Below are 21,739 nucleotides of genomic sequence, written 5' to 3'. Positions count from 1 at the left end.
GGTCTTGGGTTGCGTGTGTCGGTTAGTGACACCAAGATGTCTTGGGTTATAATATAAGGGTTTGTCGTGGGATTTTCATCGCGACCCTCTTTGCAGCTTCTTGTGAAAAGGTCTAGGTTGGGGCCTCGTCCATGAGTCTAAGCTCAGAGACTCAACGTTTGGAACATGTTCTATCATCTAGGAAGGTTCACGAGGGGTTTTGGATGAGCTGGCTACCCAAGAGTATAGACCAGTCATCCAATCCCTAAGGTCTATGGATTGGCAAGCGCGTGAATCACCTTTGATAGGTTTTCACCATGATCTAATTAGGACTCTCATCCTTGATTTGGACCAAGGAGAGGCTCTCTCATTTCTCTTGGTGTCCAAAGGTTTCATCCGCTTGGTCGTCGATGCTTCTTGACATAGTTGCCGTAGCCGTCGCAGGAGCGCTGATTGACTTCTACTGCTTCTTCTCCATCGTCGTGGTCTCCCAACCATTGCGGTTCTTTGCACGTCTGGGTAGGACTGACTCCTGTTGCTTAGAAGTCGTGTCGAGGAGCTCATCCTCTCGAGATAACACCTTACTCTCGAGAGGCATGGCGATCGGTGTTCCTGGGGCTCGTCCAAACAGGACTAAGGTGCTCTTCCTACTGTTGGGTGAATAAGTATGTCATCCCTGAGGATAACAACATACTTCCCCAAGCATCACATAAGCACAATGCTCATGAGACAGGTGAGATGAGCGGGGACTTGCTATGGGAGGTCACTGGCCGAGGGGTTCGTGGCCCACATAATCTAGTCTTTCATGTGCATGTTCCTCATAGACATGATTGGTGGCGATCGGGGTGGAGTATTGTCCATAGTCCAACGACTTAGAGTCGTTTCCTAGGGTCACAATCCGTCCATATCATGGCTCGGTGAAGCTTTGGGGTCTCAAGGAACTTAGGATGCGAGTGAACATCTATCATCTTATCCTTAAGCACATTCCTCAGATGCCAATAGTCTAACCTCTTTCTCCGGACAATGATCACCCTATATCATCGAAAGTACCTACTCACACAAGTAAAATCCACCTCACTCATGCTAGCTAACTCCTGGGTTTGAGGGAAAGACCTTAACCTAATCTCATAAGCATACTATAGCTACGTTACATATGTATCCTTGTGTAGGAATCCTCGGGAAAGCATGCAAGCTACTAAGCTTGAATTGAGATGCTACAATCCAAGTGCTTAACTAGATTACCCAATGGCCAGGGTAGTGCATTCCTATATTAAGGAAACACGTAGTATACCAATCCAAGACCCTGTTTCCTTCCTATGGATCCGATCGAAGGTTCGTCAATCCATCAAGCACCACTGTGCTCATCACTCCTACAAATCCAATATCGATGGGGTTCTACATGATCACCTAGAGGCTTCATAATCTACATATTATGGCAAGGACTATGTCACAGTATGTCCATCGACTCTCAATATCATGTCCAAGTAATCTCCAAGGCCAAGCTTATATATGTTTGTAATTTAATTCCACAACTGAGACAAAGAGGGGATGCCTTCTAGGGCATCCCCAAGCTTCTACGCTTGACTCTTCCTAGAACATTACCTTGGGGTGCCTTGGGAATCCCCAAGATTAGCCTCTTGCTGCTCCTTATTCCTTTATCCATCGTGATAACACCCAAAACTTGGAAACTTCAACACACAAAACTCTATAGAAACTTTATGAGATCCATTAGTAAAATAAACATATAAAATACTTTAGGTAATATTATAAATTGATTCATATTTTATTATTTCATAAGGTACTAGATTCTAACTTCACCATGACTGATACCCCAGATATAATCCGTAGCATCATCAAAAAAGCAAACTATGCATGCAAAAATAGAATTTATCTAAAACAGAGCAATATGTAATGATATGGTTAATTAGAAAAATTCTATAACTCCAAAAATACATAAATATTAGGAATACCTAGGGAATTTCTACAGAAATACTTTGTAAAAAATTCATATTAAAAAGATGTTCGAGTAAAACTAGAGAAATTCTGCACTAGACTCTAAAGTTTATGTTTTAAACTACATCAATTCTACTATTATCCAAGCTATCCCAAAGGCTTTACTTAGCAAAAATACTAATTTAAACACAAAAACATAATTATTACATAGGCAACAATCATTGTAACTAAAAATAATAGAAATCATTGGGATTTCTCCCAACAAGCTCATTCTTTATAGCCATTAAGATAGGCTTGTGAAGATAAAGATGTTCACATGAGAAATAATAATTGAAACATAAAGAGAGCATCATGTAGCATGTGAAAAGCACATTTAATTATGACATACTTCATATGTATAGGCATTTTGTAAGTAACCAAATTATCAAGACAAGAGGCATCTAACATATTCATGTAGGAAGAATGAATCATCAACAATTTTAACACAAAGAGAGGTAAGTCACTATCATGAAAATTCATATAACCATATTTTCATCTCTCATAATAATTAATGGTAGGATCACATTGAAATTCATAAATATAGCTCTCATATGAAATATTATCTCCATGATCCACATGCATAAAAGTTTTAGAATCTTCCGAGGTAGTGGAATAATCATTAACTAAAGTCATGACCTCTCCAAACCCACCTTTGTCAATATAATCATAAGATTTAACACTCTCCAAATATGTGGGATTCTTATATAATGTTGACACTCTTGTCAATACACTTCCAATATTATTGAAAAAATTAATATACATAACATATTCATCAAGATGTTGAAATAAGTTTTGAAGATTAAAATAAATATCATCACCCCAATCATGATCATTGCAAGAAGTAGTGGTCATAACAAAATTATCATCCCCGAGCTTGTGGCTTTGCATATCACTAGCACAATTTGCATTAGTAGAATTTATAGTAACATCATTGCAATCATGCTTTTTGGGTGCAATAGCAGAAATTTCATTTTCAATGTAAGGAATTGTAGCAAGATCATCTCCGTAAGCATCATCAATATTGGCATCATCGCCATAAAAATAGCGACCATCGCGTTTGTCAAGAGGGGATATTTCAATCGAATCAATGGAATCAAAATTTTGTTCCAATGCACCAAACAACCTCTCAATCAATTCTTTAACATAGGAATTAGAAGTATAGTTTCCATAACAATATTTAAGTATGGCCAAATTTTCAGATTTGTAGAAACTAGCATCATACTTTTCAATCAAAGAAGCAATTTCATAAGCACCCTTAAAAGCAACAAATTCTTCAGTTTGTTCGATATCATAGTAACCATAAACACCCTTGGCATAGGAAGATAAGATTTCATTATCATTAAAATCACATAGGTAGGGGAGGTGTTTTTAGGGTTCTCAGAGCAACAAGTAAAGTCATAAATTTCACACACATTCCAAGCATAGCACATCAAACACTTTATTTGATGGCATAAGCATCTCCACTTTTGAGACATCTGGTGATGCAAAAGATGAGCATTCTCATCTAAAGATTTTCCCTCAACCAAAGTAGTTGGGGTTTTAGCACGAGCACAAACAGATCTAAGATGGCCCAAGTACAAAGCTTTACGTGGATCCATAAGTCTTTATTTTCTATTTGTGTGTCATAACATGATTGTTGCAAGAAACAAGTAAACTAGCTAAGGTAAATATTTTCATATTTTTTATTTTTATAGAGTAAGAAAAATATAACAACAAATAAAAATAAGAACAAGTGAATGATACTTTGGGTGAAGTGGCTTGATAGTAGGTTGATGATACACCCCGGCAACGGCGCCATAAATCCTTCCTCGTTCTTGTGATATGCGTTGGGTTTTCCATGAAGAGGAACGGGTGATGCATGATATGTTTCTGCCATGTCTATAATTTTTTATTTCCGCATGCCAATATTCTACATCTTTCATATACTTTTGGCCACATTTTATATTATTTTTGGGACAAACTTACTTACGAGTGCCCAATTCTAGTTCCTATTTTGTGTGTGTGTTTTGTTTCACAGAAATTCCATATCAAACGGACTCCAAACGCGAAATTTACGGAGATTTTTTTGGAAAATATGTGAAATTTGGTAGTCAAAATCAACGAAACACGATGCCTAAGGGAGGCACAAGCAAATAGGGCCCGAACTGGGGGCGCGCTTTGATGGCTTGTGACCACCCCTTAAGTCGGTTGGAGCTCTACTTTGTTTGCAAGAAATATAATTTTCCAATTTAAATCGCCTCAAAATGTCAGCCCGATCGGAGGTACACATCTCTGGATATTTAAGGAACGGTGAAGGGACAAAAAACAGATTGCAAAAACATGAGATAAACAGAGATAGAGATCCAATCCTGGAGGGATGCTGCCCTCCGGGTGCCACGAGGGCCATGTGCTAGAGGAGGAACCCTGTTCCCACCAAGGGAGGAGGCCAAGGAAGAAGAAGAATGTGGGAGGCTTTCCCCCCTCTCTCCCGATGACACCGGAGTGCCGACGGGGCAACCATTGTGACGTTGTTCTACACCAACAACTTCCCCGTTGTAATCTCTACTTGGATATGGTGCTTAATGCTATATATTATTATCCAATGATGTGTGGCTATCCTATTATGTTCAAGTAGATTTATTTTGTCCTACGGGTTAATTGTGATATGATGTTACTGATATGAGTTGTGTGTTGATATGGTGCTATCCTAAGGTGCCTTCTGTGAGGCACACACACGAAGGATTAACACTCGAGGGTTTACAATATGTTCATGAATCGCTTATAGTAGTTCGCTAGATTGACAAAAGCTGACACCCGAGTAAGGGAGTTGTGTGCTTTACACAAAAAAACTTTCTACTAAACATCCCCTAACTTTTATTTTCTTGCTCTTTATTTTCATGCAAAACTATCTATTACACCTACTAAGTACTTCTAGTTTTATTCCCCGAAATTAGTTTAATACTTGTTCTAGGTAAAGTAAGCATTAGCGTGCGTAGAGTTGTATCGGTGGTCGATAGAACTTGAGAGAATATTAATTCTATCTTGAGCTCCTCGTTGGGTTCAACATTCTTACTTTTTCAAAAAGCCTACAAACGATCCCATACACTTGTGGGTTATCAAGACCTTTTTCTCGCACCGCTGCGGGGGACCAATAGAGTAGCGGTTGATATTCTCATGTGTGCTAGTTTGCTTTATCACTAAGTAATTTTATTTTCTCTTATTAGTTGTTTTATATCTTTAGTTATGGATAATGAACACGAAACACTAATTTGTTTTTTTTTACTTGCTACTCATGGAGATGAGGTACCTCCTAAAACCCTTGATGATGGTTATGTGAAACATATTAATTGCTGCTTTGATAATCCTGAGAAATCCTTATTCAACTTGATAATGGGGGACACGTTGGATCAACATCAGTACTTTAGGGATTATCACTTGTCTCAAAAAGGGAAACACCTATCGGATTAAATTAAAATGTTGTGTTGGTATGCTTGGGATGTATGCATGAGAAGTGATTATACTTGTTGCTCTAAGAGTAAGGGTCTACACCTTCGCTTTCAATGTGAATTTATTGATAATAAAACCTTGGCTTCTTATGCTAATGGTATATATGATTACTATGATGTGGAACAAATAGAAGAATTTGTTGCTTTTAAGGGTGCATATGAAATTGCTTCTTTGATTGAAAAGTATGATGATATTCCTTAAAAATCTGAAATTTTTGCTATACTTAAATATTGCTACAAGAATTATGAATACAATGCCGGTATTAATGAGTTTACTAAAATAATGACCCATGCCTTGGAAGAGATTAATATTTTGCTGGATTCTATGGAAGAAGAAATTCTTGAATCTGTGAGCTCATTAGATGAAGAACATGAGGAGAGCGAAGAACAAAAGGAGGAAGAGTGGATTAGCTACCCGTGCCCACCTTCTAATGAGAGTAACTCTTCAACTCATACATTTTTTTAATTTCCCTTTGTGCATACCGAAGATTGAATGCTATGATGATTGCTATGATCCCTTGGATTCATTTGAAATATCCCTTTTTGATGAACTTGATGCTTGCTATGCTTGTGGCCACAATTCCAATATGGATTATGTTTATGGAGATGAACTTGCTATAGTTCCTTATGTTAAGCATGCAATTTTTGCTATTGCACCCACACACAATAGTCCTACTATGTTGATGGGTTGCGTTTTACCACTACACACAATGATTTTAATGGATATAATAAGCATGTGCTTGCTGCTCCTACTTGCAATTATTATGAGAGAGGAACCAAATATTCACCTCTCTATGTTTCCCATACGATAAAATTGCAAGGAACTACTTATGCTATGTATCGACCTTTACTTTGTGTGAATGAATTGTTCTTTTATGACATGCAATGCATAGGACGAGAGTTAGGATTCGTTGCTACATGATATATATCACTTTGTACTCAGTACTAAATTACTAATCATTGTTAATTAAAATTGGCTTTGATATACCTTGGGATCAGGGTGTATCAATTACTTGAGCACTATATGCCTATCTTAATGTCTTTAAAGAAAGCGCTGCCAGGGAGATAACCTGGAAGTTTTAGTGAGTCATTTATTTCTGTTGTGTGGTTTTAAAATAATTAAAAAAATAAAGTGGCGAATCTAAAACTTTTTGAAAAAGGAAAATGAAAATGAGAAGGACGAGCGCCGTTGAAGAGGGGCTTGCTTGAACTTTCTTCATGCGCATACAAACTTTTTGAATCTTGATTACAGAAACTTTTCAACAAAAATAATTATCTCGTTGTGCAAATCCATTGTATTATAAAAATAATGTGCCGAGATTTACCTTTAGGATGTTTAAACTGATTGTTTAATATGTGGTGTGCAAAATAGAAACTTTGGCGGTATTGTTTGATTTTTCATATTTTACTGGAACGTCAAACAAATATGAAATTTTGGCAAAGTACTCTTACACAAATTGGTTACTACATCCTAGAGTTTCAGAATTGTTTGATTTACATAAGTATACATTTTATCTACATCTTTCCAAACTGTCCTGTTTTTCACAAATTGCTGTTATAGTTGCTTTGCGTGCTTATGTTTTGAATTCTTATTGAGCCTCATTGACTTGTCAGCCATAGAATTGTGATAGCATATAGTGGGTAATTTTAGATAATAATTATTCAATATTTATGTGGCATGACATGATGATATTTGATACTACATGAACTAACCTCTCTAATGAAAGTTGTGTTAAGTTTTGTTTTAATGAAGTGTTCGAAGATCGAGGAGGTATTGATATGAGAAGAATAAGGAGAGGAAAGATTTCAAGCTTGGGGATTACCAAGGAACCCCAAGTAATTATTCAATGATACTCGAGCATCTAAGCTTGGGGATAACCCGGAAGGCATCCCATCTTTCTTCTTCAACAACTATCAGTTTGTTTTGGTTTTTGTTTTGTTCACATGATATGCGTAAATTCGAGCATCGTGTGCCTTTTATTTTCCTTTTATAAATGTACCATGCTGTTAAGGTAAAGTCCATGGTTTATTTACAAAATGCTCTTTGCACTTCACTAATATCTTTTGAGTTTATTTATAGAATGCTTCATGTGCTTCACTTATATCATTTGAAGTTGGATGCCTGGTTCTCTACATATGGAAAACTGTTATTTGTAGAATGATATTTTGCTTTGCTTATATTTATTATAGCATGTATAGGTGTTTTGTAGAAAGAATTAAACTCTCATGCTTCACTTATACCTATTTAGAGAGTCAACAGGAATTGGTCATTTACATGGTTAGTCATAAAATCCTACTTAAAACTTGTCGATCACTGAATATGATATGTTTGATTCCCTGGAATAGTTTACGACATTACAGCAGTAATATGTGGGTGCACAAGTTTAAAATTGTGGATTATTAATAATATAGATGTTAAGGTTTGTGATTCCCTAAGCTTGCATGTATAGTCTCTAGTTATGCAATGAAGATTGGATCATAATTTATCCTTGATTGAAATCCTTTGAGCTGTTATAATCGGAGTCGCGCGATAGTTAACTCCTCCGAACCTTCTCCCAAGGAGCATGCGAGTAGTACTATGCTTTGAGAGAGCTAGTAAGTAAATATAAGTGTGATGGACATTCTGAGATATATTTCCATGCAACTTCCATCATCATCATATACATGACTTGAGCGTTCATTGTCATATTGCTTTACATTATCGTAAGATAGCTAGCATGATATTTCCATGGATTGTCCATTTTTATATCTTTTGCTACGTTAGATCATTGCACATCCTTATACACTGCCATAGGCATTCATATAGAGTCATATCTTCCTATCAGTTTCTCATATTGAGTTGTAAGTAAATATAAGTGTGATGGTCATCATTATTAGAGCTTTGTCCCAGTGAGGAAATAAAAATGGGGGAGGCCAAATGATCCCACCATAAAAAAATGAGGGAGGCAAAAAAATCACACCATGAAAAAAACAAATAAATGAGAGAAAAAGAGAGAAGGGACTTTGTTACTATCCTTTACCACACTTGTGCCTCAAAGTGGGACCATGTTCTTCATATAAAGTCTCTTGTTTTGTCACTTACATATGCTAGTGGGAATTTTACATTATAGAACTTGGCTTGTATATTCCGATGACGGGCGTCCTCAAATGCATGTCGTCTTCATGAGCAAGAAATTTGGATGCAAATCGACTTAGCTTCAGTCAAGCTTCCATACACTTATAGCTCTAGTGCATCCGTTGCATGTCAATCCCTCATCCTCGCATTGATATCTATTGATGAGCATCTTCATAGCCTCTTGATACGCCGATTTGATGCGAGACTTTCTTCTCCACTTTTACCCCTTTGAAACCTGCTACCATATTCTATTCCACCTTTATGCTATATCCATGGTTCATGCTCATGTATTGCGTGAGTAATAAAAAAGCTGAAGCGCGTTAAAAAGTATGATCCAATTGCTCGATTTGAAACCAGGGTGCTCATGATTTATACTTTATGCTAGGAAGACCAAGCATGACAGGCTGTAGGATCCTGTAGGGATAGCATTCTTTAAGCATTGTTATTTTGAAAGGACATGATTGTTTGCAAGTAAATCTGAGTATGGACGTCTTTTTTCATATAATAGACTATTGCCCTAAATCACATGTATCTTAATATTCATGCCATGATTAGACAATTGTTCAAGATTATGATAGATAGCATTCCACATCAAAAATTATCTTTTATCACTTACCTACTCGATAACGAGAAGGAATTAAGCTTGCGGATTCTGATATGTCTCCCCCATATCTATAATTTTTGATTGCTGCATGCCAATATTCTATAACTTTCATATACTTTTGGGAACATTTTATATTATTTCTGGGACTAACTTACTTACCCAATGCCAGTGTCAGTTCCTGTTTTTTATGTGTTTTTTGTTTCGCAGCAATTCCATATCAAACAGACTCCAAACGTGAAAAAAATTACGGAGATTTTTTCAAAAAAAATTGCGAATTTTGGGAGTCGGAATCAACGCAACATGGTGCATGAGGGAGGGACAAGCCAACGGGGCGCGGCCTGGGGGGCTACTCCCCGATGGATTGTGCCCACCCCTTATGTTGGTTGGATGTCTTCTTTGGCTACAAGAAAGATAATTTTTTGATAAAGATCCCCTCAAAATTTCAGCCTGCTCAGAGTTACAGATATCTGGATATTTAAGAAATGGTGAAGGGCCACAAAACAGGAGAGAAACAGAGAGAGATCCAATCCTGGAGGGGCTGCTGCCCTCCGTGTGCCATGTCGGCCTTGGACCATAGGAGAAACCCTCCTCCCACCTAGGTAGGAGTCCAAGGAAGAAGAAGAAGGAGGGGGCTCTCTCCCCCTCTCTCCCAGTGGCGCCTAAGCGTCGTCGGGCGACCATCATGATGGCGATCCACACCAACAACTTCACCGCCGTCGCCACCAACTCTTTTCCCCGCTGTAATATCTACTTAAACATGGTGCTTAACGATATATATTATTATCCAATGATGTGTGGCTATCCTATGATGTTTGAGTAGATATCTTTTGTCCTACGGGTTAATTGTGATATGATGTTATTGACATGAGTTGTGTGTTGATATGGTGATCTCCTAAGGTGCCTTCCGTAAGGCGCACATGTGAAGGATTAACATGGAGGGTTTCTAATATGTTCATGATTCGCTTATAGTGGGTGGCTAGAATGACACAAGCTTACACCCAAGTAAGGGAGTTGTGTGCATATAGGAGTAAAGAGGACTTGATGTTTGATGCTATGGTTGGGTTTACCTTAATGATTTGTAATAGTTGAGGATGCTTGCTAGAGGTCCAATCATAAGTGAAAATGATCCAAGTACGAAAAGTGAGTTAGCGTATGCCTCTCTCTCATTGCATATGATAAGTATCTATCATGTTATATTCAATTGCCTATGGACAAAATTTCTCTTGCATTACACCAAAAGCATTTGATACGTCTCCAACTGAAAGTGCGTTATATCGACTAGAGGGGGGGTGGATAGGAGATTTTTAGAATTTCATCGCTGAGGAAATACATTTTGAGGAAATTCCTCACTGATGACTAACTTATAGCGGAAACAGTAAAGGATCGGAAGTGCAAAGTTTCACAACAGCAGTTTTTCAGAGTGAAGATTGTGAAAACAGATTGCATAGTGAGCAGGCACGCAGAATACAGATGAGGGATAACTAATGTGAAGAATTTGGGGTTGAGGAAATTCAGAGAAAGTCTTCAGCAAATTCTTCAAACTGTCACAGTGAAAGTCATCAACACATAATACGGGGAAAGTAAAGAGTTGAGGAATTAGAACCCGTTTCTCAGTGAAGACAGTCGTTGATGACCCAGTTCCAACTGCTGTGACAGTCGTACATCTGGTTTGGAGTGGCTTGGTATTAAAGCCAAAGTACACCTAGTCCCGGGACACACAGTCCCTACCGTATTCTCCTTGAGCTAAGGACACACAGTGCTAGCCGAACACTCGTGGTAAGTCTTCAGGGCAGACTTCCAAACCCTCAGAAACTTGGTCACCCGACGATCCACAATTGACTGCTGGAAAGCTCTAGACCATGACGCCTAACCGTCTGGAGGATGCACAGTCCTCAAAGGTAAAAGGCTTCAGTCCCACACAGGAACAACTTCTTCAGTGATGCTCAATCACTAGGTTTGGTTTGTGGTTTCGGTGGGTGGTGTATTTCCTCACTGATGAATTACTCTCGAAGGCTCTGAGGAATTTGGGTTGCTCTTATGACAAGTGTCAGTTTCTAACGGAGCAGCCAACCAGCTAGTGGTTGTGGGGGGTGGCTATTTATAGCCTGGGAGCATCCCGACATGATTTGACACTTATGCCCTTAAATAATATGACCGTTGGAATGGATAAGACCAATGACTTGGCATGGCTATCGGAACGGTCGGGACCCTCAACTGTGAGAGTCCTCATGTCACTCGTATTCCTCACTTGAGGCTTTTGGTAGGATTTAGGCTTGGGTTGAGCATCATGAGGAAATTCATTCCATAGTGTAACTTCGACCCCCTTTAACAGTACGTTGTTCCTATTACTCGAATGCGAAGAAAATAAAACAGAAAGTGTAAGTCTTCATGCTTCAAATTCTTCAGAGTGATTTTCTACAGGACACACCGGACTTCTCAATATCAGTATCTTCATGAGGAATATCAACTTCATCGCAGATTCCTCGCGATTTATTCCTTCAGCTTCAGACCAATTTCTTCAACTGAAGACATATATTTTTAGGGGTCGATATTCTTCAAATATCTCAAACTCCTCAATGACTTATAGATCGTGTGTATACTCACAAACACATTAGATACTCAACCTATAAGTCTTCAAACCACCAAAATCACTAAGGGGCACTAGATGCACTTACAATCTCCCCCTTTTTGGTGGTTGATGAAAATTAGGTTAATCTTCAACAGGGATCAAAAATATGAAGTGTAAATACTCATTTGAGGAATTTGAAATCAAGATTCAGAGAGACTCCCCCTGAAGATGTGCATATCTTGAAGATTTTTCTTTTCACAGCAAATGCACATTGATGATTTATATCATGGAGATCTCCCCCTGAGTCTTGTAAATCATGCATACTTGTAACGTATCATATGAAGAAAATGAAAAATGCCTGATGAAAAATGGTATCTGACGAATTCCAGCATGCGTGCATTAAAACTTGAGGAATAAGCATGCAAAGAAAAACGTTCAAAAGCGTCAGAGTACCATCAGGCTTAAGTTACAACTCATTACATAAAAACTTCAGAAGAGCCAAGAGTTTGTAACTTAAATATAGTTCATAAGCCCCAAAAATATCCCGCTTGAAGACTAACTCTCAAGTTTCTCCCCCTTTGTCATCAAGTGACAAAAAGGGACAAACTGAGGACTAACGTCCGTGAAGATTTCACTTCGTGGCAGTTGAGGAAGAGCCGTGATGCTTCTTGGGAGTAGTCTTCTTCCTTGGACCGGTAGCAGTGTCGATCTGTTCTTCATCAGTTTCAGCAGCGCGGAATGAAGAAAAGGAGCTGTCTTCAAGGTCTGGCACTGGAATAGGCCTGAACTTCTTCTTGGGAGGCCATGACCATTCAAAGTCTCGCTCAAAGTCCATTTCTTCAAGCTCAGTCTAAGTCTTCAGATGTGCAAGTGTAGCCCAGGTGCGTTCAAAAACCTAATGCAGATAGTGATGGTTGAGCTTCACAGAGTTCTGTGTTTCAGTGAGAGTTTTCACAATGGCGCCAAACTGGCGTTTGACCCACTTGTGATTGCGATCCACCTTCTGGTGAAGACTGAGGAGGAGCTCTCTTGTATTCATCAGGCGAGGAGGAATGGGGCTTGCCGGACGAGTCTCAGTATCATCCCATGAGGAATAAGCTTCTGGCTCTCTGAACTGACCATCAAGGGGCCTACTGCCTTCTTCAATCACAGATTTGCCTTTTCCTTCAATGGACTCGAAAGTCTTCTTGTTGAACCGGATAGGAGGCATATAACCAACATGGTTTTGGAAATCAGCGTGGAAGTTGATGCCTGTCCTTGTCCTGATGCATCTCATGATCCATGGGGCATATATCTTGTGATCAAAAGGACACATAGCATTGTCGGCCAAAGTCCTCAAGAAGAAATCATGGATGTTGATAGGAATACCATGAATGATGTTGAAGAGGATATTCTTCATGAGGCCTACAACATCTTCTTCATCGTCATGGCCTTTGATTGGTGCGAGCACACTGCAGAGGATTCTGTAGACAGACCTGGGTGTGTACTTGAGCTCGTGGACGAGGAAGGTTGTTCTCGGAGATTTTCCTTCAGCCAAAGGCTTCATGAGGACTTCCGTCATTCCATTTGGCAGCTCACGCTCACCATAAAGCTTCACAGCCTCATCTGAGGGGATTGGTACGGGCAGTTCTCTGAGGAGTTTAGTAGCAGGAGCCTTGTAGTGAGTGTTTTGGGTCATCCAATCAAACACCCATGTGTTAATGTCTTCAGGGTTGCCAGATATGTGAAGAGTGGCATAGAACTGAAGAATTAACTCGCTGTTCCAGTCAGATATGTTGGAGCACATTGGGAGTAAACCTGCATCATGAAGGACACTGAGGACTGGCTCCAGGCACGGTATTGCTTCAAGCTCAACATGAGGAATATGCCTGTGCTGGAATATCTTGTTTCGTCCACAGAGCACAGAGGCATAGTAGTTCATCTGAGTCCTAGTCCAAAACTTCAGATGCCTCATTTGAGGCTTGTCATAGGGGTTCTCTCCAATGAAGTACATGCGTTCTTCAAAGAAATTTTCCTTTTGAAACTTTGGACGCTTGGAGAACGGCTGACACTGAACTGGCTGAAGATTTTGCTGAGGAATAGGAGGGGAGACAACAATAGCAGTCTCTGGGTTGAGCACAACGAATGCATTGTCTTGGGCAGGTGCATTCTCTTCAACATGTTCCTCAAGGTGAGGAATTTCAGCAGCTGGTACTTCAGGCTGAGGAGATGGTGCTTGCTGGGCGTCAGGCTGAGGAGATGGCTCTGGCTGTGCTTCAGGCTGAGGAATTTCTGCTTCTTGCTCAATTGGAGGAGTTGGATGAGCCTGTCCCTCATCTTGAGGATTCTGCTCAGAGTGTTGAATTTCATCAGCTTGAGGATTTTCAGTTTGTTCTTCCTTAGCTGGCTTGGTGGCAGAGGCAGTTTCATCAGCTGATGCAGCTGATGTTTGAACATTTTCTGTTGGAGGATTGAAAGGTTGAGGACTGTCTTCTATCTGAATTTCCTCATCAGTGTGTTCCTAAGAGGCGACATCTTTCATTTCCTCATCTGCCTTTTTCGCTGGATCATCAATGATGATCATTTCATAGGAAGGAGCAATATTCAGTGGCACAGGGTCCAGAGGAGTAGTTTCTTCAAGTGCTTTGAGGCGCTTGGCCTCTGTTTCTTCTTCTGCTGAGGAGGCCTTTCTCTTCTTGGCTTCCTTCTCAGCAGCCCTGGTTTTCTTCACGTCTGATGCAGACGGAGTCATCTTCTTCACCATTGAAGCTTTTGGTGAAGGGGTTTTCTTGACAGATTCTTCAGCTGGTATTGAGGAACCAGCTGGAACAGAGTCATCAGCTTGCTTTGGCGAAGCAACTGGGTCAGGGGCAGTCTCATCAGCTGCAGCAAATTCATCAGCTGGAGTTTCCATGATGATTTCTTCAATAGCCGGTTCATCAACACGGCGCTCTTGGTGTACTTCCTCAGCTTGAGGAGTTTCCTCATCATGAGGAGATTCATCTGCTGGCTCCTCAATCAAGGGCTGAGGAGCTGGCGCTGGGGTGCAACTCTCTTGTTGTAGTCATCAACAGCACTAGTGGCCAGCTTGATGAAATTGCTCTTGAGGCTTTTTCGATCTGACAGCTTGGCGTACTTGTCAGTCAATTTCTTCAGCTCTGCCTGTGTTGTCACCAGTGCATGAGGAGTCAATTTGAGGAGATTCTGCCTGAGGAATTTCTCCTTTTTAATCTTTGCAACTTTGGCTTGCCTGGCCTGCTGTTCTTTCCACTTGGCTTCATTTATGCAAGTGGCCACCATGTGGCTGATGCCAGGGGGAAGTTTCAAATCATCAAGCGGAGTGTTTGGGTCCTCATACCAGATGTTAATGTAGTCAAGGAGGACCTTGGGCTCCATGGCCAGAGGAATGACACTGATGGTTTTGATGCTGAGGGTTTTGTAACTGATGCCTGAGCAGACTTCTCTTGAGGCTTTGGAGCCCTTGGCTTTGACGGCACAGACTGCATTTGAGGAATTTCTGAACCAGAGGTCTCAGCGGCAGAGGAAGTAGCAGCAGCTGAGGCAGCAACTGAGGATTCATTGAATTTCCTCACTGCAGCTTCTGCCTGCTACTTGAGCTTGGCCAGATGCTTTTCCTTCTCATCTGGATAGTCATCAATGGTATTGAGGCTTGAGGGATGTGCTACTTGATGATCCTCAAGTGGGGCCCGTCTGCCAGGGGGCTTCAGAGCGAATTTCTTCGTATACTTGGGAGTCACAAACCTGTATACCTTCCATTCCTTCGCCCATCGGCGTTCTATCTTCTGCAGCCGTATCTTTCTCTTTGCCATTGTCTCATTTTCATCAGGCGTGCAATAGTCCAAGTAGATATCCTCAGGGATATCCACAGCTGTGTTTTGCTCAAGTTTCTTTCCTCCCGTCTGTTTTCTGTCATCCTCCATTTTCTTCAGCTGAGGATTTTGCTGATGAGATTGAACTCTTGAGGATTTTGATGAGACTTGAAGATTTTCTTCCAGAAACGCTGCAAATGAGTTAATGTGATGAGAACCGACAGATTCATCAGCTGACATGCGTGTACCTGTGAACAGAGTATAGTTGCGAGGAATTTAGAGAGGTCATATGCGTTCTCAGATTTGAAGAAAATGAAAAAGTTTGACAGTTTGAGGAATATAACCAGTGGTTGAGGAATTTGCCTAAGCATACTGTTCTTGGGTTCCAGAGTTGTACAGATCTGAAAATTTGCACAACTGAGGAATCTCGTGAAAATCTTAGATGCTTAGCATAGTTCATCAATGATGTGGTGATAGGCAGTGTTTGGGGAATCAAGTGCTTATCGTTTCTTGAGGAAAAACAGATTTCACATAGAAGATGTAAAATTTTAGATCTAATCTTGCGGTAAAAATGGGATTTATTTACCCTGGAAGGTGCGCACGAAGAACACAGAAAGGTGTGTATGGAGAAGCTCTTCGGTCGCGTGTCCAATGCACCCTAACCCGGTGACAGAGGACGTCTACGGCGGCGGCGGACGAAGATGGTCCGACTCCGGCGTGGTTCCGGCGACGGAGAAGTCGAGGTAGTGAAGCTCTTCCTCACCGGTGACGAAACTACCAGCGATGGCGCTAGGGTTCAGTGGTGTATGCCGTGGCAGGAGAGCGATGGAGCGAAGAAGAGTATGCCGAGGGGGATAAGGACATATTTATAGCCAAAAGTTACTGTTGGCGCGAAAATTTTGGACCAAACCGCCCCTGCCTCTATGTCTCCGCAGGACATGTGTAGCTCCCGAACAGTGCGGTGGAGATAGTGGAGATCGTGGTTATCCGATCGTGGGAAGTGGGGTTCAGTTACTGTGTATTAAAGAAACAATTTTTGAAGATTTGAGGATTTTCGTTACAAAATCAATAGCTGACAAGGACGTTAGTGAGGATTTTGAACAAAGTTTCAAGTAGAACGCATATGAAGAATTGAATAGACTGGATGAGTATAACATAGAGGGAATGTAGGGTCCGATCACATTCACTTAGCAGAAATATCAACTTGAAGAATTAGCAATAAGTGAATGCTGTTGAGGACTTGAAATCACAGTCTATCTAGTCAAATGAAAGTCATGAAGTGATTTTGAAGATTTTGTGATAAATCATCACACTGAAGAACAACTGTTTTGAAGAAAAACACATTTTGAGGAAATAGAACACTTGAAGAAAATCAACTTGAGGATTTCACATTGGGCGGTGGCGTGACCCACCATATAAGAATGTTGATTACAGACGCCGCGTACATATGTCGTAGGGCCCTGAGAATCAACTTCTTCGTTGATTTCTTCACATTCAGAGTGGCATTCTTCATTAGTCGAAGAAAATCGATTCATCATGTGTTGAACATCTAAGTCATCAATTTTGCATAAGTGTTAGGATGTGTGCATGTTTTTACAAAACATTTGAAGATTCTAAGATATTTAGCTCACACCGCAACTTGCAAAACCTTTTCTCATCCAAGGGCTTAGTGAAGATATCTGCCAGTTCATCATCAGTCTTCACATGGTCGATGAGGATATTGCCCTTGAGGACATGGTCCCGAAGAAAATGATGACGAATCTGGATGTGCTTGGTCTTCGAGTGCTATACTGGGTTGTATGCAATCTTGATAGCACTCTCATTGTCACAATAGAGAGGCACATTCTTCATGTTGATGCCGTAGTCCTTGAGGGTTTGCTTCATCCATAATAATTGAGCACAGCAAGAACCAGCAGCAATGTACTCAGCTTCGGTAGTGGAGAGTGATAGGCAGTTCTGCTTCTTTGAGGACCAGCAAACTAGTGATCTTCCGAGGAAATGGCATGTGCCAGACGTTGACTTGCGATCCACACGGTCACCAACATAGTCGGAATAAGAATACCCTACTAGATGAAGATTTGAGCCCTTGGGATACCATAATCCTAGTGTCGGTGTGTGAGCTAAGTATCGAAGAATATGTTTCACAGCATTATGGTGTGATTCCTTCGGTTTTGCTTGAAAATGTGCACACATGCAAACACTAAGAATTATATCTGGCCTAGATGCACATAGATACAATAAAGAGCCAATCATAGAACGATATACCTGCTGATCGAAATCTTTACCATTTTCATCAGTGCCGAGGTGGCCGTTGGTAGGCATTGGAGTCTTGGCACCTTTGCATTCATGCATGTCGAATTTCCTTAGAAAATCCTTGAGGTATTTCTCCTGTGATATGAAGATTCCATTGCTTTGTTGACGAATTTGAAGACCTAAGAAGAATTTCAGCTCCCCCATCATGGACATCTGATATTCTTCACTCATCATGTAAGCAAATTCATCACTGTATCATTTGTCAGTACAGCCAAATATGATATCATCGACATATATTTGACACACTAATAGCTCATTATCATAGGATTTAGTGAAAAGAGTTGGATCGAGTGAATCAGGTTTGAAGCCTTTCTTCATGAGGAATTCCTTCAATGTATCATACCATGCCCGAGGGGCTTGCTTGAGACCATAAAGAGCCTTTTTGAGTCTGAAGACTTTGTCTGGATTCTTTGGATCCTCAAAACCCGGGGGATGAGCAACACACTTCTTCCTCAAGCTTACCATTGAGGATTGCACTTTTCACATCCATTTGATATAAGATGATGTTATGATGATTAGCATAAGCAAGTAGTATTCGAATAGCTTCAAGTCTAGCAACAGGTGCAAAAGTTTCATCGAAATCTATCCCTTCAACCTGGGTGTAGCCTTGGGCTACAAGTCGTGCCTTGTTCCTCACCACTTGACCGTCCTCATCTTGCTTGTTTCGGAAAATCCACTTGGTGCCGATGATGTTGTGCTTGCGAGGATCTGGTCATTTGACGAGCTCCCATATGTCGTTCAGCTTGAATTGAAGAACTTCGTCTTGCATAGCTTGGATCCACTCCGGTTCCAGAAAAGCCTCAGCAACTTTTGAGGGTTCTGTGATGGATACAAAGGAGAAATGCCTGTTGGAAATATGCCCTAGAGGCAATAATAAATTAGTTATTATTATATTTCTTAGTTCATGATAATCGTTTATTATCCATGCTATAATTGTATTGATTGGAAACACAATACTTGTGTGGATACATAGACAAAACACTGTCCGTAGTAAGCCTCTAGTTGACTAGCTCGTTGATCAAAGATGGTCAAGGTTTCCTGGCCATAGGCAAGTGTTGTCACTTGATAACGGGATCACATCATTAGGAGAATCATGTGATGGACTAGACCCAAACTAATAGACGTAGCATGTTGATCGTGTCATTTTGTTGCTACTGTTTTCTGCGTGTCAAGTATTTGTTCCTATGACCATGAGATCATATAACTCACGGACACCGGAGGAATGCTTTGTGTGTATCAAACGTCGCAACGTAACTGGGTGACTATAAAGATGCTCTACATGTATCTCCGAAGGTGTTCGTTGAGTTAGTATAGATCGAGACTGGGATTTGTCACTCCGTGTGACGGAGAGGTATCTCGGGGCCCACTCGGTAATACAACATCACACACAAGCCTTGCAAGCAATGTAACTTAATGTAAGTTGCGGGATCTTGTATTACGGAACGAGTAAAGAGAATTGCCGGTAAACGAGATTGAAATAGGTATGCGGATACTAACGATCGAATCTCGGGCAAGTAACATACCGAAGGACAAAGGGAATGACGTACGGGATTATATGAATCCTTGGCACTGAGGTTCAAACGATAAGATCTTCGTAGAATATGTAGGATCCAATATGGGCATCCAGGTCCCGCTATTGGATATTGACCGAGGAGTCTCTCGGGTCATGTCTACATAGTTCTCGAACCCGCAGGGTCTGCACACTTAAGGTTCGACGTTGTTTTATGCGTATTTGAGTTATATGGTTGGTTACCGAATGTTGTTCGGAGTCCCGGATGAGATCACGGACGTCACGAGGGTTTCCGGAATGGTCCGGAAACGAAGATTGATATATAGGATGACCTCATTTGGTTACCGGAAGGTTTTCGTGCATTACCGGAAAAGTTTCGGGCTCATCGGTAGTGTACCGGGAGTGCCGGGAGGGGTGCCGGGGACCATCAGGAGGGGTGTCACGCCCCAAGGGGTCTCATGGGCTATGGGAAGAGATAAACCAGCCCCTAGTGGGCTGGAATAAGTTCCCACTAAGGCCCATAAGGTTTGAGAAGGAAAAAACACAAGGTGGAAAGAGTTCCCAAGTGGGAAGGTGGAATCCTACTCCAAGTAGGATTGGAGTAGGACTCCTCCACCTCCAATTTCGGCTAAACATTTAGGTTTTGAGGCTGCCTCCTCCCCTCCCTCCCACCTATATATACGGAGGTTTTAGGGCTGATTTGAGACGATTTTTCCACGGCAGCCCGACCACATACCTCCACGGTTTTTCCTCTAGATCGCGTTTCTGCGGAGCTCGGGCGGAGCCCTGCTGAGACAAGGTCATCACCAACCTCCGGAGCGCCGTCATGCTGCCGGAGAACTCTTCTACCTCTCCGTCTCTCTTGCTGGATCAAGAAGGCCGAGATCATCGTCGAGCTGTACGTGTGCTGAACGCGGAGGTACCGTCCGTTCGGTACTAGATCGTGGGACTGATCGCGGGATTGTTCGCGGGGCGGATCGAGGGACGTGAGGACGTTCCACTACATCAACCGCGTTCACTAACGCTTCTGCTGTACGATCTACAAGGGTACGTAGATCATTCATCCTCTCTCGTAGATGGACATCACCATGATAGGTCTTCGTGCGCGTAGGAAATTTTTTGTTTCCCATGCGACGTTCCCCAACAGTGGCATCATGAGCTAGGTTCATGCGTAGATGTCTTCTCGAGTAGAACACAAAAGTTTTTGTGGGCGGTGATGTGCGTTTTGCTGCCCTCCTTAGTCTTTTCTTGATTCCGCGGTATTGTTGGATTGAAGCGGCTTGGACCGACATTACTCGTACGCTTACGAGAGACTGGTTTCATCGCTACGAGTAACCCCGTTGCTCAAAGATAACTGGCAAGTGTCGGTTTCTCCAACTTTAGTTGAATCGGATTTGACCGAGGAGGTCCTTGGATGAGGTTAAATAGCAACTCATATATCTCCGTTGTGGTGTTTGCGTAAGTAAGATGCGATCCTACTAGATACCGATGGTCACCACGTAAAACATGCAACAACAAAATTAGAGGACGTCTAACTTGTTTTTGCAGGGTATGCTTGTGATGTGATATGGCCAACGATGTGATGTGATATATTGGATGTATGAGATGATCATGTTGTAATAGATAATATCGACTTGCACGTCGATGGTACGGCAACCGGCAGGAGCCATAGGGTTGTCTTTATAACTAACGTTTGTGCTTGCAGATGCGTTTACTATTTTGCTAGGACATAGCTTTAGTAGTAATAGCATGAGTAGCACGACAACCCCGATGGCGACACGTTGATGGAGATCATGGTGTGACGCCGGTGACAAGAAGATCGTGCCGGTGCTTTGGTGATGGAGATCAAGAAGCACGTGATGATGGCCATATCATGTCACTTATAAATTGCATGTGATGTTAATCCTTTTATGCACCTTATTTTGCTTAGAACGACGGTAGCATTATGAGGTGATCTCTCACTAAAATTTCAAGATGAAATTGTGTTCTCCCCGACTGTGCACCGTTGCTACAGTTCGTCGTTTCGAGACACCACGTGATGATCGGGTGTGATAGACTCAACGTTCACATACAACGGGTGCAAAACAGTTGCGCACGCGGAACACTCGGGTTAAGCTTGACGAGCCTAGCATGTGCAGACATGGCCTCGGAACACATGAGACCGAAAGGTCGAGCATGAATCGTATAGTTGATATGATTAGCATAGAGATGCTTACCACTGAAACTATTCTCGACTCACGTGATGATCGGACTTGAGATAGTGGATTTGGATCATGTACCACTCAAATGACTAGAGAGATGTACTTTTTGAGTGGGAGTTCTTAAGTAATATGATTAATTGAACTAATTGTCATGAACATAGT

The sequence above is a fragment of the Hordeum vulgare genome, chromosome 6H (assembly GCF_904849725.1).
Source record: "Hordeum vulgare subsp. vulgare chromosome 6H, MorexV3_pseudomolecules_assembly, whole genome shotgun sequence".
Classification (NCBI taxonomy): Eukaryota; Viridiplantae; Streptophyta; class Magnoliopsida; order Poales; family Poaceae; genus Hordeum; species Hordeum vulgare.
This window is presented reverse-complemented; position numbering follows the sequence as displayed.